The sequence below is a fragment of the Sphaerodactylus townsendi genome, linkage group LG01, assembly GCF_021028975.2.
Source record: "Sphaerodactylus townsendi isolate TG3544 linkage group LG01, MPM_Stown_v2.3, whole genome shotgun sequence".
NCBI classification, from domain to species: domain Eukaryota; kingdom Metazoa; phylum Chordata; class Lepidosauria; order Squamata; family Sphaerodactylidae; genus Sphaerodactylus; species Sphaerodactylus townsendi.
This window is the reverse complement of record NC_059425.1, coordinates 103,106,232-103,119,417: the sequence shown is the minus strand read 5'-3', so window position 1 is coordinate 103,119,417 and position 13,186 is coordinate 103,106,232.

The window sequence follows — 13,186 nt, the reverse complement described above, 5'->3', positions numbered from 1 at the left end:
GATATATCATGTCTTACACCAACTTGACAAAGGGAGGTTCAGGTTAGAAATGAGCAATGAGCTTGAGGTGAGCAGGACTTTTATATGGTGGATCGCTAGTTTGGCGGGAAAAGAGACCCTTTGCATTAGGTTTTGTTTCTTGTCTCTGTGCTGGGTTACAGGGCTGAGCTAATTAGCAGCTCTATCTATTGTTCTAAACCCCAGGGGTTGGTAGCCAACTGGTCCTCGATTATATCAGTGAAACCTTGAATGGTTTATGCAGAGGTGCTTCCTAAAGTCTCTGCCTTAAGTATTCAAATTTGGCTGAGGCTTGAGTGAATCAGGAAGGGATCTTGTTGTTAGGGACATCGTATCTGAGAGGTGCGGGAAATGCATGGAGAAGGCCATTGTTTGGAGAAATGTTTTCTCAAGAGCACAGTATCAGGGGCTTCCAAAAAAACAGCTTAGCGAGGTATGGTGTTCAGGAGTTCTACAGATTCCATTATGTTAATGGAGTACGCTGGCAGGGTGGGATAATCAAAGATTCATGTCCTTGTTATGAGGAGTCCAGATAGTATTGCCTGGAGTAACTCATAGATTTAATCTCTGCAAACAGTTTGTTTTGCCTCAGGCTTGCTTTCAGCTTGGACACTCTGCTATCTACCCATACAACCATGGAAACTGGCATTTTGCAGCACACAGTGTAAGAGATAATATGAAATCCAATATTTCATAAGGCAGGGTATACAGGGCAGGGTTACAACAGCCCCTCAGTAAACCTATTCACTGCATAGGGTCTTTGACTGAGAGCAGTGGCATAATGCCCATTGGGCAAAGTGGACAGTTGCCCAGGGCACCCCCTTGTGGCGGGCGCCAAAAATGCAGGGTTCGTTTGTGTTCTTTTTGGTATTTTAGTGGGTTTTCTGTTTTTGGCCTGCAGGGGGTGCAGTTTTTAGGCTAGCAGCACCAACACTTCAGGGATGTTTTGGGAAACTCTCCTGATGCTATCACCCAAGCTTGGTGAGGTTTGGTTCAGGGAGTCCAAAATTATGGACTCCCAAAAGGGGTGCCCCATCCCCTATTGTTTCCAATGGGAGCTAATAGGAGATGGGGGCTACACCTTTGAGGGTCGATAATTTTTGATGCCCTGAACCAAACTTCACCAAACCTGGGAGGTATCATCAGAAGAGTCTCCTAAAGATACCCTGAAAATTTGGTGCTGCTAGCTTAACAATTGCACCCATGACAGCAGGCACCCCCCAAATTTCCCCAGATTTTCCTTTTAAATCGCCCCTTTGGCATGGATTTAAAGGGAGAATCTGAGGTCCCCAGTTTAAACATTGAAATCCACCTTAAAGGGAGAATCTGGGGTTCCCAGTTTAAATAACATTGAAAGTGATGCTGTTTCCCCCAATTGGGGGGACTGGATACAACACCATAAAATGTTTTCATAGCCATAATAAAACATTTTGAAAGCATTTTGAAAATGTTTTCAAAAAAATTATTTCTGCTGTGTGGCTGTGTTCAGATTTGTGTTCAGATATGTGCCTATTGCTGTGTTCAGATTTGTGAGTTGGGGTATGTTCTATAATGTGATGGTGACTTTGGAACGACCTGGTGTAAAAAATCATTGCTTGGTCATGGTGGGGGAGGGCGGCTGCACATGGGGGGGTGCCAAACTCCAGTTTGCCTAGATACGCCACTGGACGTAGCTACAAGGCGGTTTGGGGGTACGCATTGCACCGGGCATGTGCCTGGGGGGCAACAAACCCAGGGCTCCAGTTTGCCTAGTTACGCCACTGACTGAGAGAGGGTACCTAGGTGCAATTATGTCAATTTCCCTGGTCATTTTCCCATTCCAGAGGTCAACCAGGGCATCAACAGGAACTCCAACCATATCAGCAGCAAAATCCCCTGATACCATCTGAAAACCCAATAGGTCCATCAGGCTACAGGGGCTGATCACCGTAATCCCCCATCTCTGCAGGATCTTTGTACCCCTATAAGTCTAAACCACAGCACACACACTCTTTCAGACCATCTTCTTCCTGTCTAGAGCAAAACTCCAAAGCACCAGGTAGAAACCTCAAGGATCTCTGAGCAAGAAAATTGAAGGAATCAGCTTTGATGCATTTGCTGACAATTGGTTAGTTCCATGATTGAAATTTAATCCCTTGAACAGGAAGCCAGGCAGCAGCCATTCATCTAGGATTGGTGCATTGCATAAGCCATGTGACTGGTGAATAAGTTACAAGATCAGCCTCACCAGATGTTTTACGGAAATATGAATATATACACCACCTGTCAAATATCTGATGAGTAGCCAGTATAAAAATAAGTCTGGGGAATGATAGGGAAGCAAGATGCCAAGAGTAGCAGCAGCCATGTGAAATTTCCTTCAAGTGACTCCAAACTTAAGTAATTTAAAAATCCCAAGTTGGAAAATGATGCAATGATACAACAAATAACTCTTTAGCCAGTCAGAGATTTTGTAGAACTGTTTTATGACCATTATACTTCTAGCAACCAAATTAGATACACAAGTGACACACAATTTATTGACAAAGCTACACTACATAGTCTGCTCTGAAAATTTATCCTGTTGTGGTACTTCATATCTATCTTTAAATTATGAGGTTACTACCAAATGTTAGATGTTCAAGGTTGTACTGACATAATAGATTCTATAGAGGTTGAAATATCCTCAAGATTAGGCAACGCTAACTATCTTCTCATTCAGTTTTGGACTCCTTTGTGGCTTGTAATTGATGTATGATGAATTTGCTCAGTCATTAAACTGAAGTTTAAAATTAGATTTTGGTGTGTTTTGTCTCATTTTCTGATATGGATTTGGAGAAGATTTTTTTACTCTTTTAAAGGAGTTGTCTTCTCATAAGTTATGTTAAAAGCTAAGCTGTACAGATACACCCTAAGGCTGTGCCCTGAGGGGGAAAATGTTATTTTTTCAGATATGGGATTCAGGGTAGTCATCTTTAAAATTATTCTAGATTTTTGTTAGGTCAATTAAAGTTAAGGATTCAGATCCATTGAGAGTTTCTTCCTGGGTTACAGAATTTCAAGCATACTACTTTCAATGGAGAAAGCAATTCAAGGGTCTGGTGAGCTGGGTTTTTTTTGTTTTTTTTAAGAATGGCACCCTATTTGCTGAAAGCCTAGTCCTCTAATCTTAAGACCCCTAAGTATCAAGCAGAATCAGCAGGTTTGATTTTAAAAGCTCCACCAAGTAGGTGCCCCTCAGCAATCTTCTGCACTGTTTCTTAGGGTGGGGAAATTCCTTGCTGCAGCTGGTTTCTTTACATACTGTGACAGTGATTGACTGACAATAGCTTTGAAAAACCCTTTCCACTGCATTTCCTTGTTGTTATTTATAGGCTCCTTTTTTTTTGCATCCCCTACCCTGTCACTACAATATTTGAAAATAGTTTGAATATTTTTTAAAAGTATGCGTGTGTGCATGTAATGAATCAATCATCCAGTATATCCAGTAAGATACACTTGTCTTTACACTGGCATTCACTGTAGGAGAACCTTAATTATTTAATACTTCTATTTAAGAATTTCCTGTCAGGTAGGATCTTTCATTCCTCTGAAAATGCCATATGAATATGTCAATATTATCAGTATGTATGTGTGTGTGTATTAAGTATGAATACCAAATGTACTGTTATAAATCCCTCTGGTTTAATGTTGCTGAACTGGAACACAGGGCACTCTAAAGATAAAACCATTTTAAAAAGCTGGTGTAGCACAGTGGCTAAGAAATTGAGCGGCAGTCCACAAGGTTCAGCATTTTTGTTACGCCACTCCTAACTCTGAAGACAAGCAGGCTAGGAAATGGAGGGTTTGTATCTCATCTGTATGCCTAACCATCAACTCTGATGAAGCAGGCTATGATTACAGCAAGCTCACTCCCTGTTCTGAAGACCAGCAGGCTGAAAAGTGAGTTCTATATTTCCCAAGCAGCAGCATCACAGGATTTTCAGAGAGCCCTTAAAACCTGAGGGAAGTAAAGAAGTGAAGGCCACTCCATTAGCAGACAGAAGAATTGTATAGATATGACAGGGATCAGGTTTCACAGAATAAGCATGTTAAGGTTAGGTACAAGGAGAAGATGGAGAGCACTCTCTCTTTTACAGTCATATAAACTGAAGCTAAAACAGTGCAGGTAGAAAGTCAGTAGACAAGTAAAGGCTTTTCAGTATTTTGAATGAGGAGCCATCTGTATAATTGTCTGCTTTCCTGAAATCATGGGTAGTGTGGTCTGGGTTACTACATAGTAGGTTTGTTCCTTTGAAGGCAAAGTATCTGATCTGAAAGAGCTGAGACACTCAAAATAGTATAGAAATGCAGTGTAATTAATAATTTACTATTTTGAGAATTATTCCAGTAACTAAAATGAAACATCCCTAGCACTGTTAATAAAGATCTGAAAAAACTACATCAAAAATCTTGTACCACACAATATATCATTCCTTATTATAGTTTATTTATTGTGGCTTTTTTTAGTATTGAGAGGTTTTTTGACATTGAAAAAGTTTTATTTAAGATATTGTCAAAAGCTTTGACGGCCGGATTCAACTGGTTTTGGTTCCAGCCTGTGTGGCCGTGGTCTGATGGATCTTGTTCCTAACGTTTCACCTGCATCTGTAGCTGGCATCTTCAGAGGTGTATCACGGAGGGAAGTCTGTTACACACTGTGTCCAGTGTGTAACACAATGTGTAACAGACTTCTCTCAGTGTAGGCCTTTAATTTTATGTTTTGATTTTTAATCTTGAGGCTTGCAGTATTGTCATCTTTCCTGATGTTATTTAGTAGTGTCTCCAATGTTAGAATGAAAAGAGATGGGGATAATGGACATCCTTGTCTTGTTCCTCTCTGGATGCTGAATTCTTGTGTTAAATTTCCATTTATTTTAATTTTTGCCTTTTGGTCTGTGTAAATACTTTTTACTGCATTGTAGAATTTACACTCTATTCCGACTTGTAAAATGTTTTGTAACATAAATTTCCAATTGACCTGGTCAAAAGCTTTTTCAGCATCTAAGGCAATCAGGGCCATTGGTGTCTCTTTTTTCTTTTTAAATATTTCAATTATGCTGATCACCATTTTTATATTTTGTCTGCCTTTTCTACCTGGTAAAAAATCCACCTGGTCTTCTTTTATATACTTATTTAAAGTTTTCTTTACCCTATTATTAAGTATAGTTGTGTAAATTTTATAGGCTGGATTTAAAAATGAAATGGGTCTGAAATCTTACTAGGGTTTAGCTGACAGACATGTATCCAGGAAGAGTGTCATAACCGACAAGCATATCCATGAAACCCATTTCTACTTGAAGTGGCAACTCTGAATTAAAAATAGTTTTCAAGTAAGAGCTGACTTCAGTTTTGGGCTGAGCTAATTGGTCTTGAAAACATTAATAGATGGTTAATGTTAATTAAAAACATGACTGGCAGAAACCATATGTTTAATATATATTATTTATTCACATTAGAGTTATTATGTAAAAGTTAAAAGTATTAGTCAGTAGATGACAATGGCAATTGCAAATGAAAAATCAACTACACTTTTTTTAAAGGACAGTCCAAATTACTAAAGGTAAAAAAAGAAAAAGAAAACAGATTTGCCTTGCAGAGAAGATACACAGCTGTTCAGGAGTATGTTAACATTTATAATTATGTCTTAATTAATCCTGATTAAAACTGATAATCTGACAATCCTAAATCTTTAAACGATAAATCAGGTACATACATGAACAGAAGTCAGGTCAGTATGTGAAGAGCCTCAGTCAAATAACCAGCAACCAGATGTTCCATGGAACATGAAGTAAGGCAACTAAATGATGCTGCTGATTCCAACACTTTGTAGGCTAGTGGAGGGCAGGGCAAATGGGATACAATTCAGTGTCACACCAATGTGTGACATCGCTTCTGACACAAAAGTGGAAGTAGCATTGTGGCAGAACCAGTTTGCTTTGCCTGGCAGGCCCTATTCTGCTCCCAAGCCTCTCCCAGGGGTTGCCAACTTTTCCTGGGGAGGGCTAGCTTTATCTCTGGGTAAACCGCTGCCCTCACCTGACTGTTTGAGGAATTATTTAATCACATGGGGAAGGTCAGGGCTCCCCAACTTCCTTTCAATTGTGAGGCCTAGCTTCAGTTCCCCATAGTTCCTGTCTCCTGGGTTCCACAGGACAGATTGGAGGTCCCGAGGGAAAAGCTGTTTGCCAGCTGCCAGCCTTTCTCCCTCCTCCTATTTATGCATGCAAGACAGTGGGGCATTCGTGGTACAGAAAACTTTTCCCCACATCTAAGGTTAAAAATTATTTATTAAAAATAAAATGGTCACAAGTATATTTTAGCACTGCACCAGACTGAGCAAGGGTTTCCAAAACAAAGGAGATATAAATGCAAATCCTCTGTCCATCTGCCTAAACATACCCTAGCAGTTGTTGAAAATAGGGTAGGCCCTTGAAGCTTAGAAGGTTGCAATTCTCAGAGTTCCCATTACCTGGCAGGCTGAGTAAGCTCCCTGGATGAGCACGTGGTTAAAAAATGGCATCTCTCTCCACAGCCCAGGCAAGAGGTATTGGTGTGAAGTTGTAAGATTCCCTCTGGTTTAATAATACAGTTTTGGATGAATCCTAGAGAGTCATCTCAGTATGATGACATCACTTCTGGTTTGATACCAAATAGCATATATCGCTGTGACACTGAAGAGCTTACTCCTACCCCTCAGATTTTCCAACAGGTGTGCCAACTGGCAACCCTACTTGAGAAACAGGTGTGATTGATGACAATAGATCCTTAGAAATGAGTAATGTCATTTGAAAATTTTAAATAGTAGTAGGAAGTATAGTAGAAATTTGCATCTGTGAATGAGTACCTCTTGAAATTTAACGTTTGTGTCCTTTGTTCACCTATGTCTCCCATCTGCCACTGCATCACCCCATTGCAATTTCTACAAATACGCAAAACCTACATTCAGAATTCTGAATGCAAAATGAACACATTGTTGCACTACAATATCAGCATACTAAGGGCAGAAATAGAGATTTCTTATATTGCAAAATGTGAACGGACCTGTTATAATGTGTTAGAATAATATTTGGAAGAACTTGTCTTCTAGTAAATTACAGTGGGACCAGGGACAAAGACACTTCTTTCCTGATCCTGGATCAGCTTGAACTCTTTCTTTGGTAAGCACTTCTTCTGAAGCCTGATTATGATATAGTGTGATCAGGATTGCACAAAGTGTGGAGCAATGAATGGGCAATACTTCTTGATTGGACAGGATTGCTAGTAGATCATCTCAGCTCTACAGTTTTATTGACATACCAGGCGCATCAACATTGTTATTAAATCACTTGATTTTTACAACCTACAACAACATTCCCATCAACATCTAATTATAATTCAATTTTGATAGAATAAAATATAGCCTTGGGTCTGAATGTTTGGGCTCTACTTGGATCCTACTGAGAATGAATATTGTAGTTCAGCTTCTATGATGTTGTGGACAGGAATGAGGGATGCAGGGACTTGTGAGTCTAGTTGGCTTTTTCTCCCCAAGTATGTTTGCTTATAAACCAGAAATAACTGGTAGCTTTCCTGGGTGGAAGAATCTATATAATCCCTCATTTTTATTCCTCCACAAAAATTAGAGGAAAAAGAGCTTGACCTGAACTTCTGTACACAAGAGCGTCTCCAGAGAGTGTCCTTTTGAAACTTCATAGGAAGGGGGGATTATGATAGGCAGAGCCAAGTCTGTCCCATTTTCTAGCCTTTGCCTTTGAACCCCGGTATTCTGGAGAGAAAGCCAGAAACTACCAATCAGGGCCCTTGGAACACTTAAAGGAGGAGAGGACCTCTTTTATGGAGGTTTTACTCAGATTCATTTTAGAAATTATTTAAATCACATAGAGATCTTGCTGTGTCTCCAGTCACTTGAAGTAAAACAGGACTGTTGAGTGTGGTACTTTGGTGTGGGATTTGTCTGATGTACCTTTAATCCTTCAGCAAAAAAAGGGTTAAGATCCTATGAGCTGGATGGAATGCTGAAGAAAAGGGAAAAAACTGACAACTGTCAGTTGTGGGTGGGGTGATAAAGAGGAATTGGGACAGGAGGGAAGATATTAAAAGTGTCCATGAACCTAGCATGCCCTTGTCCATTGATTCTGGGCTTTTAAATTTAATTTTAATTACTGGTAGACAAATTTTGTTAATTCTCAGAGTGCCTTCCTTCTTGTTGAAGTTTTCTTGGTGTTTATGGATTTCAATGGCCTCCCTGTATAGTCTGACATAGTAACCTTCTGAATTGTCAGGAATGTCAGTGTTTTCAAATATAATGTTATGTCCAGTTTTGTATAGAGCCAAAGGCATTCTAGGTTCATGGACAATGGACTCCACCCAGACACAGGGTTTGTATTCACTAAGACTGTTGCTGCTGCAGGAAATGCAGGACTGGAAAACCCCACCCACAATACAATACTATCAACCACACCTTTGCATAACAAGTTCTACCCAAACACTTACTGATTGGTTCCCCACCCTGGGACATGGACAATATATACCCCACTAAAACATTCCCTTCCTCACTGGACACAGTGTGCAACAGACTTCCCTCCATGATACAGCTGTGAAGATGCCAGCCACAGATGCAGGTGAAACATTAGGAACAAGATCTACCAGACCAGACCAGAAAACCCACAACAACCAATTGTTACTAAACTTCTATATTGCTAAGAATATCAATGGCTTCAAATATTCATTTTTTGTTTGTTAAATTGTGCATACTAACTCCAGTAAAAGATTTAACCCATAAGCATGGCCCAGGGAAAAATATTTTCTCCCAGTCTCCTAGGTTTTTCAGCTTCAGACAGTCAAAGTAAGGAAACCCACAGATTCTCATCCTAGACTCACCCTGAATTCCTGGACTTTACAATTATTTCTTTTATATTCTTTTGCACTGGTTCCTGCAACTATTCTGCCAGCCAAAACAATGCTGGCTCAGGGGCTGCCCACTCCACTCTTCTCTTTTGGAACCAGCAAGCCTTCTTATTTTTTTTTAGCTCTGCCTAAAAGTTCCCCACAACTGCATCCCTGGATCATTTAAACCAGGGGTCTGCAACCCGCGACTCCAGAGCCTTATGCAGCTCTTTCGTCCTTGTACTGCAGTTCCCTCTGGCCTCCAGCCTCTGCTGAGGAGCCCACCAGGCATGGAGGTGGAGAAGCTCTTCCTCAGGGCTTCAGTACCAAGAGGAGAAGACAGGCGGTGGCAGCTCCTGCCCTACAATGGCAGGGGCCAGTTCTTCCTGCCCGAACCACAGTGGAAACAGCAGCTGATCCTCTCCGAGCTGTTCACTCTCCCTCCCCCAACATCCGAACGGTGACTGACAGCTCAAGCCCCGCCTCCTATCCACCTTCCTTGGCCTCCACTGGTCCCTAACACACAAGGGTCTGTTATAACATCATGACGTTATATGAACAGTGGAAGTGACAGCAGATATGTAGTTGCTGCTACTGAGCCATCTGTTATAAAAGGGGTACCTTTTCACCCAAGTTTCCAACCAAGACATACCAAGAATCATCGAATATCTTGCCACCGGGGCCAAAATGAAACTACAATGTTCCCAATGCTCCTCACACCACAAGAGGACAGGTTCAATCTTAAAACGAGCTGGTCCTCCCCCCCCCCCCAAGGGCTGCCATCTATTTGCGTGAACGGAATGGGCTTGAACAAAGGAATTAATTGTAATCCAAGTTCCTCTGCTACTTGTGGTCGCATAAGGCAATGGGAACACCCTTAGTCCACAAGTTCACGAGCCAAAATATGAGTGTTCTTGGCCGAATAAGACAGCGTAGTCATTAGGGTAATTGGGGCGCCACCGTCACTCACCGCATCTTTTGGGGGCTCCGTGATACTGCTAATCCAGTGAACTCCTCTTCCTCTTCAGTGAATTCAATTTCCTCCATGGCCAAAGCATTGGACATGCCTTGTGCTGACTTGGGAATTGCCGCACGTCTTGCTGGTTTGGCCATAGCCTTCTTCGGCGGAACCCTGCTTGCAGGTTTAGACTTCTTGGGGCAAGTGGCGGCCATATGACCAGGCTCGCCACAGTACAGACAAAGTCCCAAGTGGCGTTGTCGCTCAGAGACTGTTTCCGTAGTAGATGTTGACGTGGCAGCCGAAACAGGGGTTTTCTTTGCTGGAGGCGGAGGGCATCTAGTTGGCTGGGGCTTGGTCCCCAAACCTATGAACATTTCAGTCTGGCCTCAATAATGCTACCGACTTCAATCCAATCTGTGACTGTGTGGGACTTGTTGTTCATAACTGCCCAACTTTGGATTTCCAGGTTGACAGCATCATAGAAAAACTTCGCTTTCATTCGGTCAGGCCCCTCAGAGGGTTTCCTCAGAAGCAACACCCATTGCCACCAACCAAACTTACTCCCAGGTAAAGGATCATGACCAGTCAGCCTAGATGTGTGGGAGGGGTGCCTTTCCATCCCCCCCCCAAGGAATGCGGGCACACACTTCAATGACATTTCACAGTATCAGGCTGCGTGTTTGCATGAGCACGTACTGCTGGCACGATGCAGCCATTCAAAGTATGTCACGGTTGCTGTACCGAGCTTACTCCTGAGTAACTTATTCCTGTTATAACGTCATGATGTTATAATGGTATAATGTCATAACAGCATGATGTGATGTTATGATGTTATAATGTTGATACTTCTCTCATAACATCATAACATCACATCATTTCATTTCAGCATATAACTGAAGCAACAATAATCATAGTGTAACATCATGATATTGCTTATAGGAGGCATTGGAGGAGCTCATGCCTGTGCCAAAAAACCCCGGTGGCACATTTTTCCCCAACAGGCAAATGTGGCGATTGAGGTAGAAGGGGGTGGGGCTTTATGCCTGTTAAGGATTAGTCCGATATGGGCCGAGAAGACTGGTGGAGGTGGCTTGGTCAGGGCCAATTGCAAGGAACAGTGGAAGTGACAGCAGGTATGTAGTTGCCGCTACTGAGCCATCTGTTATAAAAGGGGTCCTTTTTGCACCGCCTGTTTCGCGCATCTGTAGCACTTCATTGATTTCATAAGCAACACACTATAATTGGTTATACAAAGCGTAAAGGTAAAAAACCAATATATACAGTGTTATCTTAATTTTAAATGTCAAAAAGTATTTGCAGCTCCAAGTGTTTTCTTTTCCGTGGAGAACAGGTCCAAATGGCTCTTTGGGTGTTAAAGGTTGCCAACCCCTGATTTAAACAGACCCCATACTTACTTTACTTTAATGATACTGCTCATACAGCCAATTCTTCTTTGAACAGTGTCACACTATGACTAAGACTAAAACAAAATTCTCTTTATGTGTGTGTGTATTTGCATAAACAATAAAAATTAATAATTTTTAATATTAATCAACTGAGGAAAAACATGCCAACTGCCAATGTAATACTGTAATCCACCCCTGCCAAAAGAAACCTCAAGTTATCCAATTCGCACCTAGGGTCCTGGATAAAAGGTTTAATCCATCTATTAGCATGTCGTGATTAAGAGCAGGTGAACTCTAATCTGGAGAACCAAATTTGATTCCCCACTCCTCCACATGAGCGGTGGACTCTCATCTGATGAACTGGATTTGTTTCCCTGCTCCTCCACATGAAGCCTGCTGGGTGACCTTGGGTCAGTCACAGTTCTTTAGAACTCTTTCAGCCCCACCTACTCCACAGGTGTCTGTTGTGGGGAGAGGAAGAGAAGGAGTTTGTAAGCTGCTTTGAGTCTCTTATGGTTGAGAAAAGCAAGGTATAAATCCAAACTCTTGTCCAGAGTTTGAGAAGCATAAAACATGTTCATAAGCAACCATCAAAACATATAGAAAAGGCAGGAAAAACTGCCCCGCATAGTTAGAGGACTGCCTGCACCTGCCACAAATTTTTAAGGAGGGTGAAGGGTCAGTGACAGGTATTTCTTTTCAATTTATTCTCTTCAGTTTCATAAAAGAATATGTGAAACTGAGAATAATAAATTGAACAGAAATGCAAAACAGATGAACTCTGACACAGAGGACAGCAAGGATAAAGATAAATTGACCTACATCTTTGTGAAATCATCATCAACTGAATAATCACAAGACTGTACTAAACAGGCATTCAGGAAAATTGGATTACATGTGAAGAAAATCCCTTGTTCTTATCCAGTATGTGTGCTGTCATACAATAATATGTCTTCCAGGCTATAGGACACCAAAAACAAATCTCTGATTTTATAGTGATTGTAATCCTAAGAAGCCTTATGTCTGAAAATGAGCCAATAAAATCTTACACTGTCAAAGCAAAAATACTGTGAAATTATTCCTTGCTGCTGAAATAGATGAGACATCATTGTTAAGAAAACATGAAAGAGAAAATGATTTTTTCCCCTGCTGCAGGATGAGATTATTCTTTTTAAATTCATATCAGAACCAAAATAGTCTTCTTTTTTAGTGTTTGTCTTTCCATGACCAGTAACACACATTAAGTTTATTTTTCTTTTCTACTTCCCCTCCCCACCCCTTGCAACTAACGTCATGTAATGCAGGATGGCTACTGTAAATGGCAGTATTCATAGAGAGTTTTCTTCCCTCTCCCCACTTAATAATGTCCAGTTCAGCTTAGGTAGAGATGATTATGATGAGCTTTTTCTGCTTCACCAGCCAAGGATATGAAGGTTAGGGAACATGCAACATAAAGTTAAGGTGCAGAGTTAAACTACCAGTACCTGTTATGGAAGTAACTGCTCTTTTCAAAGGCAGCTGGATGGTGTTTCACCCTAAGTGCAATAAATTGTGGCAAAAACTGAGGGCAGAGTCTGAGGATGATTCTGGGGGACCTCATGATTGAAGCACAGCCCAGTTAACAAGCTGGCTATTTTGGAGTAGCTGAATTTTTCAATCAATACACACACCCATGCTAAAACAAATTGCAGTAATCAAGCCCTGACAAAGGTATGTTTAAGGTTTAAAAGTATAGTTTGCCATAATTTATCACTTTTATTTTTAAAGAAATATTTGCTCCCAAATACCATTTCTGATTTTATATTTGCCCACTCAAACAGGTACATGACACAAATCAGAAGAGGTTGGCTTTCTGCTTTGGAGAAGGTGCTAACACTGTGCAATGAGATAGTTG